At 44.4% G+C, this 22,778-nt stretch overlaps 1 protein-coding gene across 1 annotated transcript in view; it reads right to left on the bottom strand.

The window, feature by feature from the left end:
* Window positions 1–22,778, bottom strand: part of LOC126195694 (uncharacterized) — a 352,274-nt gene that overhangs the window by 87,018 nt on the left and 242,478 nt on the right. The gene's annotated exons all lie outside the window — the stretch shown is intronic.

The raw sequence follows: 22,778 nt of genomic DNA, 5'->3' as shown, positions 1-22,778 counted from the left end.
TGCCGGCCAGACCGCATGCTTCCGCCGGCCGGTTGCCGGCTTTGCGACACGACACGCTCCTTCCGCTCGGCAGCTTCCTCTCATCCTGTCTCCGGATCGACCACATCACCGGCTGCCAGGAGCAACCTGTGTCTTGCCGTATCTGCCAGCAACCACTGCTGCTTTGACATCACCGTCCGAACCACTTACTACACCTTCAGTGTGCTACAGTAGCTATTTCGTTCTTAGCATTCTCACGTCAGTAAGCCCATGCAACATTACGCTTCCCCACACCATATAACCTGCACTAACAAAACGATACTGTTCGACATTGCTAAACGTACACTCATATGGCGAGAGGTGGAACACGCGCTCAGGAAAATTGTCGAACATGATCGTTTTGTTCGCTCAGGTGTCACGGTGTGGGGAGGCATAATGTTGCATGGGCAGTAAGCCAAACAGCCTCCAAATCTTTGGACACGGCACAATTATCGATCAACGTTATTTGGTATTGTACGCCTTCGTCAATTGCATCTTTTCAGGGCTGCGATCGGTCTGACTTCATTTTTTATAGATGACAAGGTGAGACTGCATCTAGAAGCGCAGGTGCAGAAGCTCTGGGAATGAGAGGATATTTGACGAAGGGATTGGCCTGCCTGGCCCCCGACGTAAATCCCATTCTGGAGAGACGTATCGCCGCATGCAGCAGTTGTCAACCGCGCTGCTGGAGGAATGGAAAGCCTTACCACAAGAATTCCTCACCAACCAACATGGGTGCAACGTTCAGAGAAACCACTGCCGTTTGCCGTCATCACTTACCATATTGGGAACCATATCCTGCTGTTTGTTATGTTGGGTTGTGTTGTTTGGGGAAAGAGACCAAACAGCTAGGTCATCGGTCTCATTGGGTTAGGGAAGGTCGGGGAAGAAAGTCGGCCGTGCCCTGTCAAAGGAACCATCTCGACATTTGCCTGGAGCGATTTAGGGAAATCAGTTATCAGGAGAAAGAAAACTGGCATTCTACGGATCGGAGCGTGGAATGTCAGGTCCCTTAATCGGGCAGGTAGGTTAGAAAATTTGAAAAGGGAAATGGATAGGTTAAAGTTAGATATAGTGGGAATTAGTGAAGTTCGGTGGCAGGAGGAACAAGACTTCTGGTCAGGTGGCTACAGGGTTATAAACACAAAGTCAAATAGGGGTAATGCAGGAGTAGGTTTAATAATGAATAGGAAAATAGGAACGCGGGTAAGCTACTACAAACAGCTTAGTGAACGCATTATTGTGGCCAAGATAGATACGAAGCCCACACCTACTACAGTAGTACAAGTTTATATGCCAACTAGCTCTGCAGATGACGAAGAAATTGAAGAAATGTATGATGAAATAAAAGAAATTATTCAGATAGTGAAGGGAGACAAAAATTTAATAGTCATGGGTGACTGGAATTCGAGTGTAGGAAAAGGGAGAGAAGGAAACGTAGTAGGTGAATATGGATTGGGGCTAAGAAATGAAAGAGGAAGCCGCCTGGTAGAATTTTGCACAGAGCACAACTTAATCATAGCTAACACTTGGTTTAAGAATCATGAAAGAAGGCTGTATACATGGAAGAACCCTGGAGATACTAAAAGGTATCAGATAGATTATATAATGGTAAGACAGAGATTTAGGAACCAGGTTTTAAATTGTAAGACATTTCCAGGGGCAGATGTGGACTCTGACCACAATCTATTGGTTATGACCTGTAGATTAAAACTGAAGAAACTGCAAAAAGGTGGGAATTTAAGGAGATGGGACCTGGATAAACTGAAAGAACCAGAGGTTGTACAGAGTTTTAGGGAGAGCATAAGGGTACAATTGACAGGAATGGGGGAAATAAATACAGTAGTAGAAGAATGGGTAGCTTTGAGGGATGAAGTAGTGAAGCCAGCAGAGGATCAAATAGGTAAAAAGACGAGGGCTAGTAGAAATCCTTGGGTAACAGAAGAAATATTGAATTTAATTGATGAAAGGAGAAAATATAAAAATGCAGTAAATGAAGCAGGCAAAAAGGAATACAAACGTCTCAAAAATGAGATCGACAGGAAGTGCAAAATGGCTAAGGAGGGATGGCTAGAGGACAAATGTAAGGATGTAGAGGCTTATCTTACTAGGGGTAAGATAGATACTGCCTACAGGAAAATTAAAGAGACCTTTGGAGATAAGAGAACCACTTGTATGAATATCAAGAGCTCAGATGGAAACCCAGTTATAAGCAAAGAAGGGAAAGCAGAAAGGTGGAAGGACTATATAGAGGGTCTATACAAGGGCGATGTACTTGAGGACAATATTATGGAAATGGAAGAGGATGTAGATGAAGATGAAATGGGAGATACGATACTGCGTGAAGAGTTTGACAGAGCACTGAAAGACCTGAATCGAAACAAGGCCCCCGGAGTAGACAACATTCCATTGGAACTACTGGCGACCTTGGGAGAGCCAGTCCTGACAAAACTCTACCATCTGGTGAGCAAGATGTATGAGACACGCGAAATACCCTCAGACTTAAAGAAGAATATAATAATTCCAATCCCGAAGAAAGCAGGTGTTGACATATGTGAAAATTACCGAACTATCAGTTTAATAAGCCACGGCTGCAAAATACTAACGCGAATTCTTTACAGACGAATGGAAAAACTAGTAGAAGCCGACCTCGGGGAAGATCAGTTTGGATTCCGTAGAAATACTGGAACACGTGAGGCAATACTGACCTTACGACTTATCTTAGAAGAAAGATTAAGGAAAGGCAAACCTACGTTTATAGCATTTGTAGACTTAGAGAAAGCTTTTGACAATGTTAACTGGAATACTCTCTTTCAAATTCTAAAGGTGGCAGGGGTAAAACACAGGGAGCGAAAGGCTATTTACAATTTGTACAGAAACCAGATGGCAGTTATAAGAGTCGAGGGACATGAAAGGGAAGCAGTGGTTGGGAAGGGAGTAAGACAGGGTTTTAGCCTCTCCCCGATGTTATTCAATGTGTATATTGAGCAAGCAGTAAAGGAAATAAAAGAAAGATTCGGAGTAGGTATTAAAATCCATGGAGAAGAAATAAAAACTTTGAGGTTCGCCGATGACATTGTAATTCTGTCAGAGACAGCAAAGGACTTGGAAGAGCAGTTGAACGGAATGGATGGTGTCTTGAAGGGAGGATATAAGATGAACATCAACAAAAGCAAAACGAGGATAATGGAATGTAGTCGAATTAAGTCGGGTGATGTTGAGGGTATTAGATTAGGAAATGAGAGACTTAAAGTAGTAAAGGAGTTTTGCTATTTGGGGAGCAAAATAACTGATGATGGTCGAAGTAGAGAGGATATAAAATGTAGACTGGCAATGGCAAGGAAAGCGTTTTTGAAGAAGAGAAATTTGTTAACATCGAGTATAGATTTAAGTGTCAGGAAGTCGTTTCTGAAAGTATTTGTATGGAGTGTAGCCATGTATGGAAGTGAAACATGGACGATAAATAGTTTGGACAAGAAGAGAATAGAAGCTTTCGAAATGTGGTGCCACAGAAGAATGCTGAAGATTAGATGGGTAGATCACATAACTAATGAGGAGGTTCTGAATAGGATTGGGGAGAAGAGGAGTTTGTGGCACAACTTGACCAGAAGAAGGGATCGGTTGGTAGGACATGTTCTGAGGCATCAAGGGATCACCAATTTAGTATTGGAGGGCAGCGTGGAGGGTAAAAATCGTAGGGGGGAGACCAAGAGATGAATACACTAAGCAGATTCAGAAGGATGTAGGTTGCAGTAGGTACTGGGAGATGAAGAAGCTTGCACAGGATAGAGTAGCATGGAGAGCTGCATCAAACCAGTCTCAGGACTGAAGACCACAACAACACGGAAAACCTAAATCAGGATGGCCGGACGCGGGATTGAACCGTCGTCCTCCCGAACGCGAGTCCAATGTGCTAACCACTGCGCCACCTCGCTTGGTGATTGTTATCTCCACGGGACCTCACGAGTCGCGGTGACTTCAGTATAATTATCGTCTTCGAATAAAAGTGTGATTTCTGTTCGTCTCACTGCGTATTTATTTCAGTTACCTTCTGTACTGTACTGAAGCAGGTCTTTCTCTGTATGGTCCATGTTTTATCGAGATATGTTACTTGTTAGCGACACTTCACGCGAAAGTTACTTTCGCCCTTAAGTTTTGCACATCAGTGTGCAATAATCACCGTGGGAATCGCGCTTTCCAAAACAAAGTACCCCATTGGTTAAGTCCCACGGTTGGAAAGCCACAAGTCTTTTATTTATTTATTTATTTAACATGGCCAACAATTCACTACAGAGTGTACAGCATGCTGATTACGAAATTTGTAAATAAAGAATCAAGGAATCACGTCTTTCACGATAACACGTGTCGTCCTCAAAGAGAACAATTTTTGTGTCGTCTGTCATGTTCAGTGCCAACTCATTCATATACATAAAGAAAAGCAACGGACTCAGAACAGAAACCCGTGGGATCACCACGTTTGAAGACACCAGTCAGGTTCAAACCTCTTCACTTTGTTGACAGTGGAAGATAACCTTCTGCTTCCTAATCTCCAGACATGAAGCGAATCATTTCCGAACTTTTTTTCCTAATCCCATAGCGCTCCAACTTAAGCTAAAGTGTTGCATGTTCCACACAATCAAACGCTTTTGTTAACTGTTTGTTTACTGTCATCAGGCTGTCGTTCAGCCCTGCTAGCGCCTCACACAAAAGAATAAATTTTGTGAGGATTATCCCTTCCTGAAGCCAATCTGAGAGTCTAACTTGCAAATAATGTGTAATGAGAAGCGCCAGTACTGTCCCATACAACGATTTCTTAGGAACTTACGAAAATACTGCTAACAACCAAATTGACCGGTAATTGTCTACGTTAACTCTTTCATCCTTTTTATAAATGTTGCACTTACGAGTATTTCCGTCTGTAGGGAAACTAACCACATCCGAAAGACACGGCCGGCTGAAGTGGCCGCGCGGTTCTGGCGCTGCAGTCTGGAACCGTGAGACCGCTACGGTCGCAGGTTCGAATCCTGCCTCGGGCATGGATGTGTGTGATGTCCTTAGGTTAGTTAGGTTTAACTAGTTCTAAGTTCTAGGGGACTAATGACCTCAGCAGTTGAGTCCCATAGTGCTCAGAGCCATTTGAACCATTTTTGAACCGAAAGACACACTGCACAGATTACGGAGTACAAAATTAATGTATGGTGTACAGATCTTCATACTCACACTTGAAATTTCATCATACCAATTGCAGTTTTTACTCCTTACTGATGTAATAATAACTGATTTAATTTCGTCTTTGCTTGTTTCCTGTGGGTGCGTGTAAAATAGTTTTCACGGAAGGGTTCTATATATTTATTCCTTCCAATAAAATCGCGATTTAACTTGCGGACTATTCATAATAACTGGTTATTTAATATTTTGCACAACTCTGGTGCTTAACAGAAAATTTCAGTCTGACACGAGAATTGTGTAATACGTCGAGCACTCACAACATGCCCTGAACATCTTTCGCAGTAGATCATATACTTTTTTGTTCTTCCTATTGTCTTGGTGTAATGCATTGTTTTGGCCTGACTTCTGATATTCCTTAGGACTTTACTGTTTGTGTGTAATAATAATCTGTTACTGGGCTCTGTCTTTTATATTACACGTATGATACAGCTCTCGTTTAGTAAGGCATGATATTAAAATGACATTAGATATCGAAATAGCTTGCTTGTTATTTCTGCTCATGCCTGAAATTTTATTTTACTTTTTTGAAGGGAAAGAGATGTTACAGAATGTGATTAGGATTTGAGGAAGAATATTATACATCTCTTTCGAGATGTGTTGTAGTGTTCTTGGTCTATCAGGTTATTAGGAGACCACAGAATTGTGGATGGAGACAAGTCTGAATGCCTCGTAACCTAATCACAACAAAATCAAACATTCTTATTATTTTTTTAAGAAATAAAAATGTCATTGTATTTTGCACCAACCGCCCTCTAGCTGTTAACGTGCGCCACTGATAGTTCCGAAGAGACTCTCGAAGCCAGGAGGGGTACGTAATATACGTACTTTATACCATGAGGAGGTACGTAGAGCGTCGTGTATATTCTAAGAGCAGAGAAAAGCGTATGCTATGTAACTTATAACCTTCCCGCGGAATCGTCCTGTGGCTATTAGTTATGCTAAGGCCTGTATCCACGAGAACGAGGTTTTCTACAGGATAGAGAGAATGGGCTCATACCTAGTTCTAACAAGTGAACCTACCCTAAGGATACACCTCGGCACTGAATATGTTGAAGTGTACAGCAAAATAAGAGACACACGTTTTTTATACCTGCCAATGCGCCACTAAGTGAGTGAAAACACCCCACTGAAAAAAAACTGAATTTAATATTTCTTAAAGCATACCCCAGAAACGGTAACAAATATAAAAAAGTATAAAATCTATCATTTTTAATGTCCGGAACAACGGTGCACCAACATTTGTAGAAAAAGTAATTCCTGCCCACCCACCAATTCGTTTTTCATTTCGACATTTGACTAAAAGCAAAATGTATAGCATCAGATTTAATTATGCTGTATTTAAAATTTTTTGTACATTATAGTAAATATGTACAATTATGAGAGAAATGCATAATCATTCGGGTAACAAAAATTAATAAACGCAGTTTTATATAGAGAATTTCTAGCTTATTTCTGACAAATGCGTCGTTGGATTACCACTTCATTATATATGACTGAATTTGGTGTTCACGTACAGCGTTATTAGTTAAACATTGAAATGAAAAACAAAATAATGGGGGATAAGCGATTTCGAAAAAAAAAACTTTTTCGGGTATTTTGGGTGCACCATTGTAACGTACATTAAAAAATCATACAAGTTTTATCTGAAGTTTCGTTTTCATATATGTCACCGTTTCAACGGTATTCGTTCACAAATATTAACTCAATACTTTTAGAAGGGATCCCCCTTAACTGCCGTATGGGCGCGTATAGAAATATGTGTACCTCTTATTTTGCTCTACACCAGAACATATTCAAAGCCGATCAAAATCAAAGTGTATGGTTCAAATGGCTCTAAGCACTACGGGACTTAACATCAGAGGTCATCAGTCCCCTAGAACTCAGAACTACTTAAACCTAACTAACCTAAGGAATCACACACATCCATGTCCGAGGCAGGATTCGAACCTGCGACCGTAGCAGCAGCGCGGTTCCGGACTGAAGCGATTAAAACCGCTCGGTCACAGCGATCGGCTGTATAACAGTCCGAACCGACTAGCGGAAAGAATAAAAAATGTGACTGATTATAATAATTTGTATTTTCAGTTGAAAGTAAATGTAGTGCAGTGTAATGCACCAACCATTGCTACAGGAGCTCATAGGCTACAGTACCGGACCGGGACGAGACTGCTAGAAGGTATGACCACGCAGTACAGGGGCATTACACCACGAGGAGAGCTGCAGTACTTAAGAGCGTCGTGTGTATATGGATAAGGGTTGACGACAGCTCGCAGCGGTTCCCACGGGCCGCGTGTGCCCTGTGCGGGCGCGATGCCAGCTCCGACCGACACCTGCGCCGAGCCGCGCTGCACAATTCGCACCACGCACTTCGCACGCACAAATAAGGCCGCGCAAATGAGTGCGTGAGCTGAGTTCGCGATTGTGCGTTTCACTGCGCGCCTTGCGAAAGCACTGCAGTCCGCCGCGTCGCCGGCCGTGGGAACAGCCACCTGTCACAGCCAGCCTCCTTTCTCACACGCTGCACCGTTATTGTTACAGAAAAACGACTACAATTTACTCGTCTCAACTTCCCGCATTTACGCAGTGCGTCTGTCGTTTTAAAGAACGTGACAGTATTCCGGTAGCTAGGCCTATGTCGAAATGCAGTAATCGCTCTTGCGCGTCGTACAGTATATTACTCAGCAGTACCGCAAAGACAGCAATGCCGATTGTCCACATTAGAATTCACAGTGGTCGACGTGACAGGTAATCCTGAACTCATCATTATGTCCAACATACTTTAGAAGAAAATAAATGCCATTTACTGCTGTGTATCAAAATTCCAGAAGGCATGCTAGAAGCAGTGAAAAAAGTCGCCGGCCGCAGTGGACGAGCGGTTCTAGGCGCTTCAGTCTGGAACCGCGTAACCGCTACGGTCGCAGGTTCGAATCCTGCCTCGGGCATGGATGTGTGTGATGTCCTTAGGTTAGTTAGGTTTAAGTAGTTCTAAGTTCTAGGGGGACTGATGACCTCAGAAGTTAAGTCCCATAGTGCTCAGAGCCATTTTGAATTTTGAAAAAAGTCTGCCATCTGGGAAACATATAGACTGAATATACTGTCAAGCAAGCTTCCTTGAGAAATAGTTTTGCTGGTATGAAATACTGACAATGTGTTGTTAGGATGTGCGTCAAGCAGTATAGGGTACAACTAAAGCATAGAATGGTGTGGTATCAAAAAGATTCAGGGAGAAAAGAAGTATGTCTATTCCAAGGAAAAGGGTTGGCAGAACATATGCTGACTTGGCTTGAAACAGTTTACATGGCACACGAAGTTGTGGCAGACAGGCACAATTGTAATGGTGTACTTAGTTGGTTGGTTGGTTGGTTTTGGGGAAGGAGACCAGACAGCGTAGTCATCGGTCTCATCGGATTAGGGAAGGATGGGGAAGGAAGTCGGCCGTGCCCTTTCAGAGGAACCATCCCGGCATTTGCCTGGAGTGATTTAGGGAAATCACGGAAAACCTAAATCAGGATGGCCGGACGCGGGATTGAACCGTCGTCCTCCCGAATGCGAGTGTACTTAGTCAAAATATGTACAACACATTACCGACAGCAGACGAGATCTCTGAAAAAGAAAAAACCGGTTCCAGCCTGGAACGCCGATAGCATCCAGTGGGGCGTGGCGCGTTGATCAGTGGCCCTTTCAGTACTGCTTTCAAGTATGGCCTTTAGCGGCGGACCAGCGGTATGATGAAGGGCCACTCTTTGTGAAAGTCCCATAGCTTCTAGCCCCAGATAGTACAGCATATACTGCAGCAATGTTAATGGTAGTTGGAAAGGTTCTGGGAAGAGAAGTACATCTTCAAACTGTTCAGCTTCCGAATTTACCTTGATTATTGTAGGAAACTCATCTGCAGCTTTCTGCAAAACCGCCACTTCCTCGTTAAAATCGAAGGGTTCCGTTCAAGTGTGAAGACCAGGCCTTACGGGGAGGTACACGGTCCACTACACAGTTCATCCATCATCTGCGTGGACGACATGCCAATACTCCCGGCAGTCGTGCTCGCACAATTTGCGGTTGATACGGCCACTCTTACGTACAGTAGAAGTGTAAACGCCGTCGTTGACTCTTGTGGAAAACTGGGCATCCGATAACCTGTTACATCTCAACGCAAAAAGACTAGAGCTGTCATGTTTGCTCGGCGCAGACAGAACATCAGTAACAAACTGGTCGCCAGAACCGACCAAGTCAGCGACCTTGGAGCGTAGTTTGGCAGAAAACTCCTCTTTAAAACACACGTGCTCCAAGAGATCCTAGGACTGATTCTTCAGTTTTTTCCTCTGTTGGCCAGCACACACAAGAAACTCTACCTGTACGAAGCAACGGTCCTCCCGATCTCGTTATAGGGATGTTTCACTTAAGAAAAGGTTCAAATGGCTCTGAGCACTATGGGACTTAACATCTATGGTCATTAGTCCCCTACAAAAAAAAAAAAAAAAAAAAAAAACTTAGAACTACTTAATCCTAACTAACCTAAGGACATCACACACATCCATGGCCGAGGCAGGATTCGAACCTGCGACCATAGCGGTCACGTGGTTCCAGACTGAAGCGCCTAGAACCGCACGGCCACAACGGGCGGCGTGTTTCACTTAAGAGGCAACTCGTGGATCCAGTGTTAAGATCCTACAAATGTTGCAGTGCAGGTGCGTCAGGCTCGTCCGAGGGCTAGGGTCAGCGATTTACACCAGGAACTAGATATGCTGACAATCCGGGAACTCGTCATCAACCTTACGAGAACACGCCTAGAAAACGTTGAAGCATTAACGTCAACGACGAATAGCTTAGGAGGGCTGGCACCGAGTCAAGATGCCTCGGGCGATTACTCAGTAACCCCCAACCTAGGAAGATAAAACCAACGCCACAGAAGCGCTCAAGGACCACTATAGTCCCAAGTAATTTCCTATCTAACAAACCTCCAAGAAGTCCAGCTACGAAATGGCAGAACTACAGCAGCACCAACCACCCATCCATCCACATCAATACCAAACCACCCACGCATCCCCCCGCCCTACCACACACACACACACACACACACACACACACACACACACACACACACGGCTGTAGGATTTAGGACAATGGCCGGCCAGTGTGGCCACGCGGTTAAAGGCGCTTTAGTCTGGAACCGCGCGACCGCTACGGTCGCAGGTTCGAATCCTGCCTCGGGCATTGATGTGTGTGATGTCCTTAGGTTAGTTAGGTTTAAGTAGTTCTAAGTTCTAGGGGACTGATGACCTCAGATGTTAAGTCCCATAGAGCTCGGAGCCATTTTGAAATTTAGGACAATGTATAATGCATTCCTTTTGTGTTACAGTAACACATCAAGATCTGGAGCAACTTGACATTTTCTACATGGGCGTATTAGTTGTTAAACTATTGTCACAAAGTGCGTAATAAAATTATGAGGTACGGAATAAGGCAATTACTTCAGCGTAGTGTGCCTCTGCGGCTTATTGGGTGTAAGATAACAAATCCAGTCCTCAATCGATCTCGGAACGTTTTCCGTAGTTCAAATGGTTCAAATGGCTCTGAGCACTATGCGACTTAACTTCTGAGGTCATTAGTCGCCTAGAACTTAGAACTAATTAAACCTAACTAACCTAAAGACATCACACACATCCATGCCCGAGGCAGGATTCAAACCTGCGACCGTAGCGGTCGCTCGGCTCCATACTGTAGCGGCTAGAACCGCACGGCCACTCCGGCCGGCATTTTCCGTAGTTGGCCCTTCTTTTATTTGTAGCAGCAAGTTCTAAACAGGAAAAAGTTGCACCGCGGTTCTACGCCGTGTTAAGTTGTAGGTCCTCCTATAACTAGCATCGTAAATCATTCTTAAACATATCATATACAATAGCACAATGTTTAACAAAATACTCCCTTGTTAAAACCAACCGTCAAGTGGAATACGTTTCAGTCCAAAGGATGAAATAAATGTTAAGAATTTAACGTCTCGACATCACCAGTGACGTTAGGGATGAAGCAACAACTACGACGGGCCAGGACGAGAGAAGCAATCGAAACGCCGTCCGATCATAGCAATTTAGGTTTCCCGTGATATCCCTCAATCTCTCGAGGCGAATGACGGAACAGTTCATTTGATAAAGATGTGGCTGCTTTCCTTCTATATCTAGGCCAGATGTGGTTTTTTTCGTTCCTCCTCTAACGGCCACGTTGTCGACGAGGCATGAAAACTTAATTTTCCCTTTTCTCACACGATCTGGTTTGGGAACGACACAAAAAAAATAAATAAATAAATAAATAAAAATAAAAATAAAAAAAGACGAAGCCTTGACGGTGCTCCTACCAAGTACGGGAGATCGTGGGGTTGTCCTCTACAACGAAGTACCAGGTGATCAAAAAGTCAGTATAAATTTGAAAAATGAATAAATCACGGAATAATGTAGATAGAGAGGCACAAATTGACACACATGCTTGGAATGACATGGGGTTTTATTAGAACCCAAAAAATACAAACGATCAAAAAATGTCCGACAGTTGGCGCTTCATCTGATCAGAATAGCAATAATTTGCATATCAAAGTAAGACAAAGCAAAGATGATGTTCTTTACAGGAAATGCACAATAAGTCCACCATCATTCCTAAAAAATAGCTGTAGTCGAGGAATAATGTTGTGAACAGCACTGCAAAGCATGTCCGGAATTATGGTGAGCCATTGGCGTCGGATGTTGTCTTTCAGCATCCCTAGAGATGTCGGTCGATCACGATACACTTGCGACTTCAGGTAACCCCAAAGCCAATAATCGCACGGACTGAGGTCTGGGGACCTGGGAGGCCAAGCATGACGAAAGTGGCGGCTGAGCACACGATCATCAGTAAACGACGGCGAGCAAGGGATCTTTCACGCGTCCAGCACTATGGGGTGTTTTTTTTTTTGTTCTAATAAAACCCCATGTCATTCCAACCATGTGAGTCAATTTCTGCCTCTCTATCTACATTATTCCATGGTTTATTAAGTTTTCAAATTTATACTGACTTTTTGATCAACCGGTATTTTGTGGCTACTCAAATAATTCTGGTGTGCTCGTATAATCCGAATGTGCTGCAGTGGATGGCACCTAATGAGGTGCTGGCCATAGCAAGCTCCAGGCACGAGCACTTCAATTGATGGGCAGTCCGTTCCGATGGCTGAAAGGTCAGCGTAACGGACTGCCGTCCTAAGGGGCCCGGGTTCGAGTCCAGACTGGATCGGAGATTTTCTCCACTCAGGGACTGGGTATTGTGATGTCTTCATCAACATTTCATCCCCAGCCGGGGCGCAGGTCACCCAATGTGGCGTCCAATGTAGTAAGACCTGCACCAAGGCGGCCGGACCTGACCCGTAAGGGACCTCCCGGCCAATGACGCCAAACGCTCATTTCCACTGATGGACAAGGGAAAGCACAAAATATTGATAATTTCGGTGGGAGCGTGGTTTCATTACAGAGGGGGTACCCTACAGGACAGGTGGCGGCGGAGTCTGCGCGAGGTCGGTGGTGGCGATGGCCGAGTTGAGAGTGTCGGCGGTCGGCGGCCTTCATTTGCTGGGCGGCGCGCAACGGTGCCTGCAGTAAAAAAGGCGAGCGGTCGGCCGGCAGGTAGGAAGAGTGCGGCGGTACCGCAAGCGGGTGTCGCGGTATGCTGATGAGCCGCGCTGTTTCTTGTGGCCGCATTCCGGGCTGGCCCGGCCGCGCAGGGTCCAGGGAGGAGGGGAGGGAAGACCACCAAACCATTCCGTCCCACTCCATTCCGCTGGCCTGCCCCTGCCCCCGCCCCTGCGCCGCCCAGGGAGAGCGCGCGGCCTTGCGGCAGCCTTCTGCGCGTTGCTCCCACTGAATCATCTCGAAGGAGGACGGCGGACCACTGGCTGCTCTGCGCCCTCACCGCCACATCTGCACGCTCATCAGGGTACATTTCGTACCAAAGCACGTCGACTGACGAAAAAAAACAAAATCGCATCGCCAAGTAGGGGTTGAGCGATGTAAACGAAAGTTGGTAGGCGTGTTTCTACGTCTTAAAGATGACGTCAGTTCCAATTTCGCCCCAGTCGCATAAGAGTGGCGCTAGTAGCGCATCTATGAGGATGTAAATCACTTTTGCTTACAATACAGGCATTAACTGTCGTGAGCGTCATTTACCTCTGAGATCGGACATGATGAGCACACGTTAATCTTGAATACCTTTAAGGTGCCACTATCGAGAACTGACTGTGTAATAGGACTACGAGAAGCTGGATGTTCCTTCTGTGATATTGCAGAAATACTTGGCAGGAATGTAGCCACTGTACGTGATTGCTGGCAGTGATGGTCACGACAATGGACGGTCACAAGAAGAACGGGCTGTGCAAAACCCTGCGAAGTGTCTGACAAAAGGTACTTCTTGTTGTACCATATATTAGCGTTCATTCTCGCTCCAGTCGGAAGAATTAAATTTTACACGCCTCTGTGTATGCTGCAGTTAGTCTAATCTTGTCTTTGCTGTCACTACGGGAGCGACACGTAATGGGGCGCTAGATTCCTCACATAATACCGGTTGTCGAAACTTTTTATGTACGCCTTGGTGGGATAGTTTGTGTCCAATCCTCTGCCCGTAGAGATTTTTCAGCAGCTATGTTCTCTATTGATCTGATGGCAGTTCAAATGTGTGTGAAATCTTATGGGAATTAACTGCTAAGGTCATCAGTACCTAAGCTTACACACTACTTAACCTAAATTACCCTAAGGACAAACACATACACCCATGCCCAAGGGAGGAATCGAACCTCCACCAGGACCAGCCGCACAGTCCATGACATGATGGCAGCGAGATTTAATACCAGAAAGCGTATTTTCTGATGAATTTAACCATCATTTATATCACCCGGATGTGATCGTTCAGATCTTTGCTTGGTTTGTTGTATAAGCTTGATTGTGATATTGTTAGCCGGCCGGTGTGGCCGTGCGGTTCTAGGCGCTTCAGTCTGGAACTGCATGACCGCTACGGTCGCAGGTTCGAATCCTGCCTCGGGCATGGTTGTGTGTGATGTCTTTAGGTTAGTTAGGTTCAAGTGCTTCTAAGTCTAGTAGACTGATGACCTCAGATGTTAAGTCCCATACTGCTCAGAGCCATTTGAACCATTTGATATTGTTAATCGAATTATTGATAACCTCACTGACCACTGAAAGGCAGAATAACACAGCAGTCTTTGGTGTCTAGTGCAAGTAAAAGGCGGCTGTTCTAATAGAATTAATCATGTCTTTGCAATAATATCACACGGCTCTTCCATTTCTCTACGTCCCAAATGGAGGATTAACGCGCTAAGCGAGAATGAGACGCTGCTTATGTAAGTTTATTGACGAATGTTCTGCTGTGCCACTCAACGAACTTAAATAAAAAAAGTTGGTCGCCTTATAACTGAGCTTGTCATTTGACACAAGAACCAATGGCTATTCATTGTTCAGTGGATAGATATTTTTAATCAGGGAAATTTTCAGAACGCAACTGACACCGTAAGTGGAACAAATAAACCATACATCTCGGCGAAGGAGTGAATCAATAACGATCCTTTATGGTTACCACAAGAAATTTACGAACTGCATCTTCGAGATGGTTTGTGGAAATAGGAAACTGTTTGAATGATCTCTTAACGAATGATTCATCGGTGTACAAAAGTAACAACTTCTGCTAATAACAACAGACCTAATAACTGCGCCGGCCGGAGTGGCCGGCGGTTTTAGGCGCTACAGTCTGGAACCGCGCGACCGCTAATGTCGCAGGTTCGAATCCTGCCTCGGGCATGATGTCTGTGATGTCCTTTGGTTGGTTAGGTTTAAGTAGTTCTAAGCACAAAGAAGGAATTGAAGATGCAAAGTATTCCAGTTGGTCGCAGTAATAGTAATAACAATAATAATAATACTGTAACAACGAGTAGCTCTCATTGGGATGACCTGATCAAACTGCAAGACGACAGTGTACGGTGGCTGGTGCTGGTGGGTGTAGCACAGCCACGAGATAACGCGTACTCTATCGTGTGAGCGCCGCTGCTACCGCCTGCTTGGGGCAGCGACCATTGAGTGGCTCGGGGGACGGCCTTGTGGAGGCCGCGCCGGTCGTGGTAGGCCGGAAATACTCGCCCGGCCCCCGCTGGGGAAACCGGGACTAAATGACGCGCCTCATCTCACCTCAGACTACACGCAACGCCGCCGTACGTACAAGGGACAGGGGCCATCACCAGACTCAGCCTTTAACTAAAACACACACACACAGAAGGAAACAGAAACGGACTGAACGGTAATAATTTCGGGGTAATAGATAAACTACCAATATGTTGACTACGGGATCGCTGCTGATTTTTCACAACACACTCTGTCACGGTAGTATTCTTTCCTCTGGAATACCTTACATGAAAGCACTGTGATGGATAACACTGCCATCGTTTTCTGTTTCTGAGCAGAACATCTCACTCGTTATGAATGGATGCTGACTCACTATTACAGACGAGCAAATTGGAAGTTGCTGTACACAAATCAGAAGCAAAATACCGTTACCGTGCTCCTGTATTCAGCTGAGGCTGCGTGTAGTGTAAAAAGTGACTGATGTCGACAGAAATGAACGATCATTTATACATTATGAAATTTTTTTCCAAGTATATACAGGATGTAAAAGGTTTAAGCGCAGATATTTCAGTTGGTGACTGAGGACTGTGTACTGGACAACATTACATCAATATTGACTTCATTTTCAGACTAACAATTATAAAAAAAATTCTCAAATATGTATGAAATCTTATGAAACTTAATTCCTAAGGTCATCAGTCCCTAAGCTTACACCCTACTTAACCTAAATTATCCTAAGGACAAACACACACACCCATGCCCGAGGGAGGACTCGAACCTCCGCCGGGACCAGCCGCACAGTCCATGACTACAGCGCCCTAGACCGCTCGGCTAATCCCGCGCTGCACTAACAATTATAGCTATTATGAGTAGTATGGCTTTAGGTTGGGTCGCACGTCCAAGTACATGTTCCAAGAGCAAGCCATTAATGGTAATTTTTGCAGGGCAGCAGGTCATGCGCTGAAAAGCCAGACGTGAACGAGAAACGGTGAGTTTATACCGACGGGCGTAGACCACTAAGTGGTGCCCTTACGACTATGCAGGTTTTTGACCTATTTGTGGAAAGACTTGTCGTGTCCTGACATAGGTGGGAGAGGGAAAAACGGGGTTACTGGTCAGTCTGCGCTCCCCATCGGTAAGAGCATAAAGCAGAAGGGCAATTCACAGTGAAGGCATTTGTTTTCTTCTATCTGAGCCAACACTGGTACAGGCATTTACTAGAAATTCAGGTGGTGAGACTCGGTAGGGAACTCGTTGTGGAGACTCTTGGACAAACAGGGTTTTGAAATAGTTGTTTATTCCAGACAGGACGAACTAATACACTGGAGGCTAGCTAGTTCTGTAGTTAAAAAAGCACGAATAACACTGTTACAACAGAAGCCAGTGCAGAAGTGCCAGGAGCGGATGCTAACCATATTAGCAAACACTAGCAGCATCTTAAGGCAACAACTCAGTTCCAAAACAAAACATACTGAATGTGACACAGTTCACTGAGGCACTCCAAGTGAGAGAGCAGACTTCGGCGGAGCTGCACCGAGGCTGGCGTCGACGGACGCGGATTCGGCGCCCAGATCGTCTGACTGAGAACTCCGCTAAAATGCGGAATCTAGGGGTTTTAAAGAGTCGCGTGGGGGCACTGTTTTTCCCACTTAAAGCCACCCAGCCAATCCCGCAGATATCTTGCAGGCACCTGCCAATCACAGTTTAGTTAGGTCCCCTCTACTGCTCCTAAGGCGGGGATGTTAATGCAGTTGCACGAAGTCCGTGTTTGGTATCAACATTGTTCAGCTGAAAGCTAAACGTAACTGCTCTGCCAAATAAGGCTTGCAACATTATTGTTATAAGTCATTTAGCCCCGCCCCTCGGGCTGCTCGGAGTAGGGACTGCTAGGTTAACAATTTTTTGGCGTTTTCGTTCTCTTCCTAACCCTTGTGAGCCTACTCACGTTGCTGTTCTCAGGGCTGGTATCAAGCTGGCTTTATACGCTAGTACGTGCCTGTTGGTTACAAAGTTCTACAGTGGCAACCTACCACAGCGTCTAGACGACAAATGAAGTTACATGTTAATTCCTTGAAGAGTAACTAACGCCCTGGGACCGCATCTGGGAGCGTCTGCATTTTCGCAAGTCTCTCCCCTTACGGTTTACTTCATGTAACAATATCTCTCCTAGTTTCGTCTGCCCTCAGCACCGTCTCTGCTTCCACGCCTTGGAGCGGCTGTCCTCCTCTTTCACAGCTTCAAGATAGCACTACAGTAGCAAGGAATAATCAATATATTACAGACTGATGCAGAGAAGAAACAACCGACACACTGATGTGCGTGCATCTTAAGGTACCACACATACCGGTTACACCATGTATAAACAGCAGTATAATATACTAGGAAGAAATCCAACGAGTTTCCACTGTTTTCATCGAACTGGCCTTTTATTCTGGAGGAAAGAGGCTTCCATGTCCACATGGCCATCCTGATTTAAGATTTCCGTAGTTTCCGTAAATTGCTTCTGGCAAATGTCGGGATGTTTCTTACTATAAGACCACTGACTACCGCCTGCTCCATTATTCACAGACTAGACATGCATGTATGTTAGCGTCTGTATACATGTGTACTGATTTTTTTTCTTAAACTGTAAAATGTTCTATATTAATATGTTCAATATTAAGATACCTGTGTAACTAACAGTAAACGCTAACCCAATCCCAGTTGCCTATTTAATAGCTTCCAGAGCCATAAAACTTTTATTTTTAATATTTTACATAATTACTGCCAAAATATGAATTTGAAATACTGTCATAAACTACTCGTTAATAGGTATTATCATTAGACTAAAGGTTTAACAAAACAAGACACGTGTTAAAGTTAGAAACTGTGTTTACGTTTTGACGCAGAGTAAGTCACGACGCGCAAATTATCCAGATGATATTCATCCAGTATTGCAACACACTTCTCATATCATTTCAGTATTTCGACAAACATCTCAAATCATTTCAAACAGTTTCAGAACTTTTCCTCGGTGACAACCCCTACAAAATAAGAAAACGAAAAAACTTTATGGCTTACTACACTTTCACTGATCGTGCAGTAAATATTCAGCATCCAGCATGACGCCTTAATTTATTAGTTATTCAATACTTCCTGTACTCGCAACATATTTTGCAAACAGTACGCACATACGCCAATGACAGGACCTGGAAGAGCAGCTGAACGTGAAACGTCCCCTTTTGAACAATTATACATGACTGTGCTTAAACTGACACACAATACTTTTAGCGCAACGCAATCTGACTCTCAATAATCCCTACAAAAGAATGGCCCTGACTAACATTAACCTATACCTTTCACAAATCACTTACCTCACAAAAATCTTCGTAACTCGAACTACTGCAATACAGCGAGCGCCACTACTGCCAGCTAAATAAAAGATTCAAGCTACGGAAGGCACTAACTACTGACAGGCATAGTTAGCAACTGAAAGATTTTAATAGAGAACAAATAATGTATTTACCTTAATAGTGTTGAAAACTCATAATATACATAGCAGGTCATGACATCCAGTCTTACACATTTCAAAACTCCGCCATCTCTCTCCCCACATCCACCGCTGCTGGCGGCTCACCTCCAACTGCGCAACGCTACGCGCTGTTCACATCCAGCTGCCGCTGCCCAACACTACAATGGCAGACAACAATGCAAACCAGCCACAGACTGCACACAGCACAGCCAGTGATTTTCATACAGAGCGCTACGTAACGTTGCCAATAAGAAAACATAAACAGCCTACTTACAAACGGAATGGACAGTGTCTTGAAAGGAGAATATAAGATGAACATCAACAAAAGCAAAACTAGGATAATGGAATGCAGTCGAATTAAATCGTGTGATGCTGCGGGAATTAGATTAGGAAATGAGAGGCTTAAAATAGTACATGAGTTTTGCTTTTTGGGGAGCAAAATAACGGATGATGGTCGAAGTAGAGAGGATATAAAATGTAGACTGGCAGTGGCAAGGATAGCGTTTCTGAAGAAGAGAAATTTGTTACCATCGAGTATAGATTTAAGTGTCAGGAAGTCGTTTCTGAAAGTATTGGTATGGAGTGTAGCCATGTATGGAAGTGAAACGTGGACGATAAATAGATTAGACAAGAATAGAATAGAAGTTTTCGAAATGTGGTGCTACAGGAGAATGCTGAAGATTAGATGGGTAGATCACATAACTAATGAGGAGGTACTGAACAGAATTGGGGAGAAGAGGAGTTTGTGGCACAACTTGACTAGAAGAATGGGTCGGTTGGTAGGGCAAATTCTGAGGCATCAAGGGATCACCAATTTAGTATTGGAGGGCAGCGTGGAGGGTAAAAATCGTAGAGGGAAACCAAGAGATGAATACTCTAAACAGATTCAGAGGGATGTAGGTTGCAGTAGGTACTGGGAGATGAAGAAGCTTGCACAGGATAGAGTAGCATGGAGAGCTGCATCAAACCAGTCTCAGGACTGAAGACCACAACAACCCACATACACTACTTTTAGTTTCACATATCGACCTGACGGCATATCAAGGTTGGTAAGAGAATGGCAAGTTTCTGCCTGACGCCGACAGCAGGCGCGCGGGATCTGGCAGGCGCAATGGTAGGCGTCCGCTGAGCCACACCTCCAGCAGCCCTGTACTACAAGCGCCCTATACCACCGCAATATGGGACGCCCGGCTGCAGCTGGTGAGCCAACTTGTGCCTGGAGCTACTATGCTACGACTCCTTCGTCTCTGCTTCACCCTTTTTCACATTCAGATAGCTGGACCATCATTCCTTGCTGCATTATTTCCATTGAGTCTTCGTTTGCATGGAGAAATATAAGTTAACTAAATCTTCTGTTGGTTTTGATTAACTTGTTCGCTAATCATTTCTGCTCCTATCCAGCATTTCAATGACGGCGGTTTCTGCACCATTCTGTACTCCACTACCCATAGCGCTGTATACGAAGTCATCAGTACAAGGGAGATGTACTTGATTGCAGTATTGTAGAAATGAAAGAGGGTGTAGAGGAATATGAGATGGGAGATATGGTACTGTGAGAGGAATTTGACAGAGCACTGAAAGACCTAAATCGAAACAAGGCCCTGGAAGTAGACATTACGTTAGAACTACTGATAGCCTTGGGAGAGCCAGGAAAGACAGAACTCTTCCATCTAGTGAGCATGGGGTATGAAACAAGCGAAATACCCTCAAACTTCAAAAAGCATATAATAATCCTAATTCCAAAGAAGACAGGCGCTGACAGGTGAGAATATTATCGAATATTGGTTTCACAAGTCACGGTTGCAATATACTAACACGAATTCTTTATAGATCAATGGAAAAGGTATTGGTTAAAAAACAGTCTTGGTTGCAATTTTATTTTTTTATTTTTCAACTACTTACTTAGGCATCTTCAGGTTGATTTTAATTTGGTATTTCTTAGACCGATCCTTTAGACAGTGTAGCCAAAGGGCATTGTCCAATACATCAGCCCAACATCGTCTTCGTTAAACAGCATTATGCTTACTACTTGAGCCCCATCTTACTCTGTTACTCGCTCCTGTGAACGGGAACGTGTTATGCAGGTCTTGGAGTCACTCAGGTCCATCTAGAAAAGTTTTTACAGAATTTAACGAAGGCGATGTTGGCCTGATGTATTCGACAATGCCCTTTGGCTACACTGTCTAAAGGATCGGTAAGAAATACCAAATTAAGATCAACCTGAAGATGCCTAAATAAGGCGAAACGCGTAGCTGAAAACTAAAAAACTAAAATTTCAACCAAGACTTTTTAACCAATACTGCTAAGAACTGGTTTGCTGTATGCCACAGATGGATTGGAAGAATTTCAATGGAGAAGGTGGTAGAAGCTGACTTCGGCGAAGATCGATTTGGATTCCAGAGAAATATAGGAACACTCGAGACAGAACTGACCCTACGATTCATCTTAGAAGATAGGTTAAGGAAACGCAAACATACATTTATAGCGTTTGTATACTTAGAGAAAGCTTTTAAGAATGATGTCTGGAATACTCTCTTTGAAATTTTGAGGGTTGCAGATGTGAAATACAGGGAGTAAAAGTCTATTTACAATTTGTACAGTAACCAGACAACAGTTAAAGGAGCCGAGGGGCATGAAAGGGAAGCAGTGGTTGAGAAGGGAATGAGACAGCCTACGCCCTATGTTATTCAATCTGTACGTTGAGCATGCAGTAAAGGAAACAAAACAAAAATTTAGAGCAGGAATGAAGTTTCGTCAGAGACAGTACAGGACTTGGAGGAGCAGTTGAACGGAATGAAGAAGTTCTAAAAGAAGGATATAAGATAAACACCGACAAAACCAAAACGAGGATAATGGAATGTAGTCGAGTGAAATCAGGTGATGTTGCCTGACTGGGAGAAGGGATCGGTTGGTAGGACATATTCTGAAAATCAAGAGATCAGCAATTTAGTACTGGTGGGAAGAGTCGGGGTAAAAATCGTAGAGGGAGACCGACAGATTTACATAGTAAGGAGATTCAGAAGGATGAAGGTTGCAGTAGTTTGTCGGACATGAAAAGGCTTGCACAAGATAGAGTGGCTTAAAGAACTGCATCAAATCAGTCTTCGGACTGAAGACCACAACAACAACACGAAGTCGTACGTGACACCTCTAATTATACCTGAAAGATTATATCTTTTGCGACTGATAGTTTAGGAGATATGACGTCATAAATATAAGATGCGTCAAAAAATAGCTTTTCTTAAAACTGAGCATTTTATACATGCGACAGCGATTCTTCCAATAATTGCAATCTTTTTTGGGGGGAGGGGGGAGGGGAGTGGGGGTGGCGGGAGGAGAGGGGGTGGAGCATGCTTGTATTGCTTGTAAAAGAGGTGCATTACAGCATCTCCGTGAAGCGTTTGCTCTTACGAATGGCGCTGCTCTTCTTTGGATCTTCTGTGTACCAGGCTGAAGAGCAAAACTCAAGTTATGCCGTGGTGGTAAACGGCTACAAGTGAGTGAAAATGCAGCCGAAATTACGAGAGGAAGTAAAAACCAACAGTACGCAAATTGAAGTCAGCACTCTTGTCGGGAAATGGTGGTTGTAAAACGAGAAGTGGCTCAGGCGGGAGGAGGAAACCGGGGAAACAATTAAGCGAGCGCGGGTGGAGAGGCGAAGACAAAGGAAGTGTACCGCTGTGTGCCGGCGGCGGGGCGGCCAGCCCGGCTGCGTGCTGAGCAGAGGAGCCGCTAGCAGCAGGTGGGAGGCGCGTCGCCCGGAGTGTCATTACGTGGCACGGCACGGGTTTTTATTAGGCCGGCCCTGGCAGGCGCGGCCCCTGTCATTACTGCGGACAGCGCGCGCACGGCACCGCACAAGGCCGCGACAAAATACGTGGCCGACC

The sequence above is a fragment of the Schistocerca nitens genome, chromosome 7 (assembly GCF_023898315.1).
Source record: "Schistocerca nitens isolate TAMUIC-IGC-003100 chromosome 7, iqSchNite1.1, whole genome shotgun sequence".
Taxonomy (NCBI): domain Eukaryota; kingdom Metazoa; phylum Arthropoda; class Insecta; order Orthoptera; family Acrididae; genus Schistocerca; species Schistocerca nitens.
Note: the sequence above shows the minus strand (reverse complement) of the source record. Positions and strands in the feature narration are given on the sequence as shown.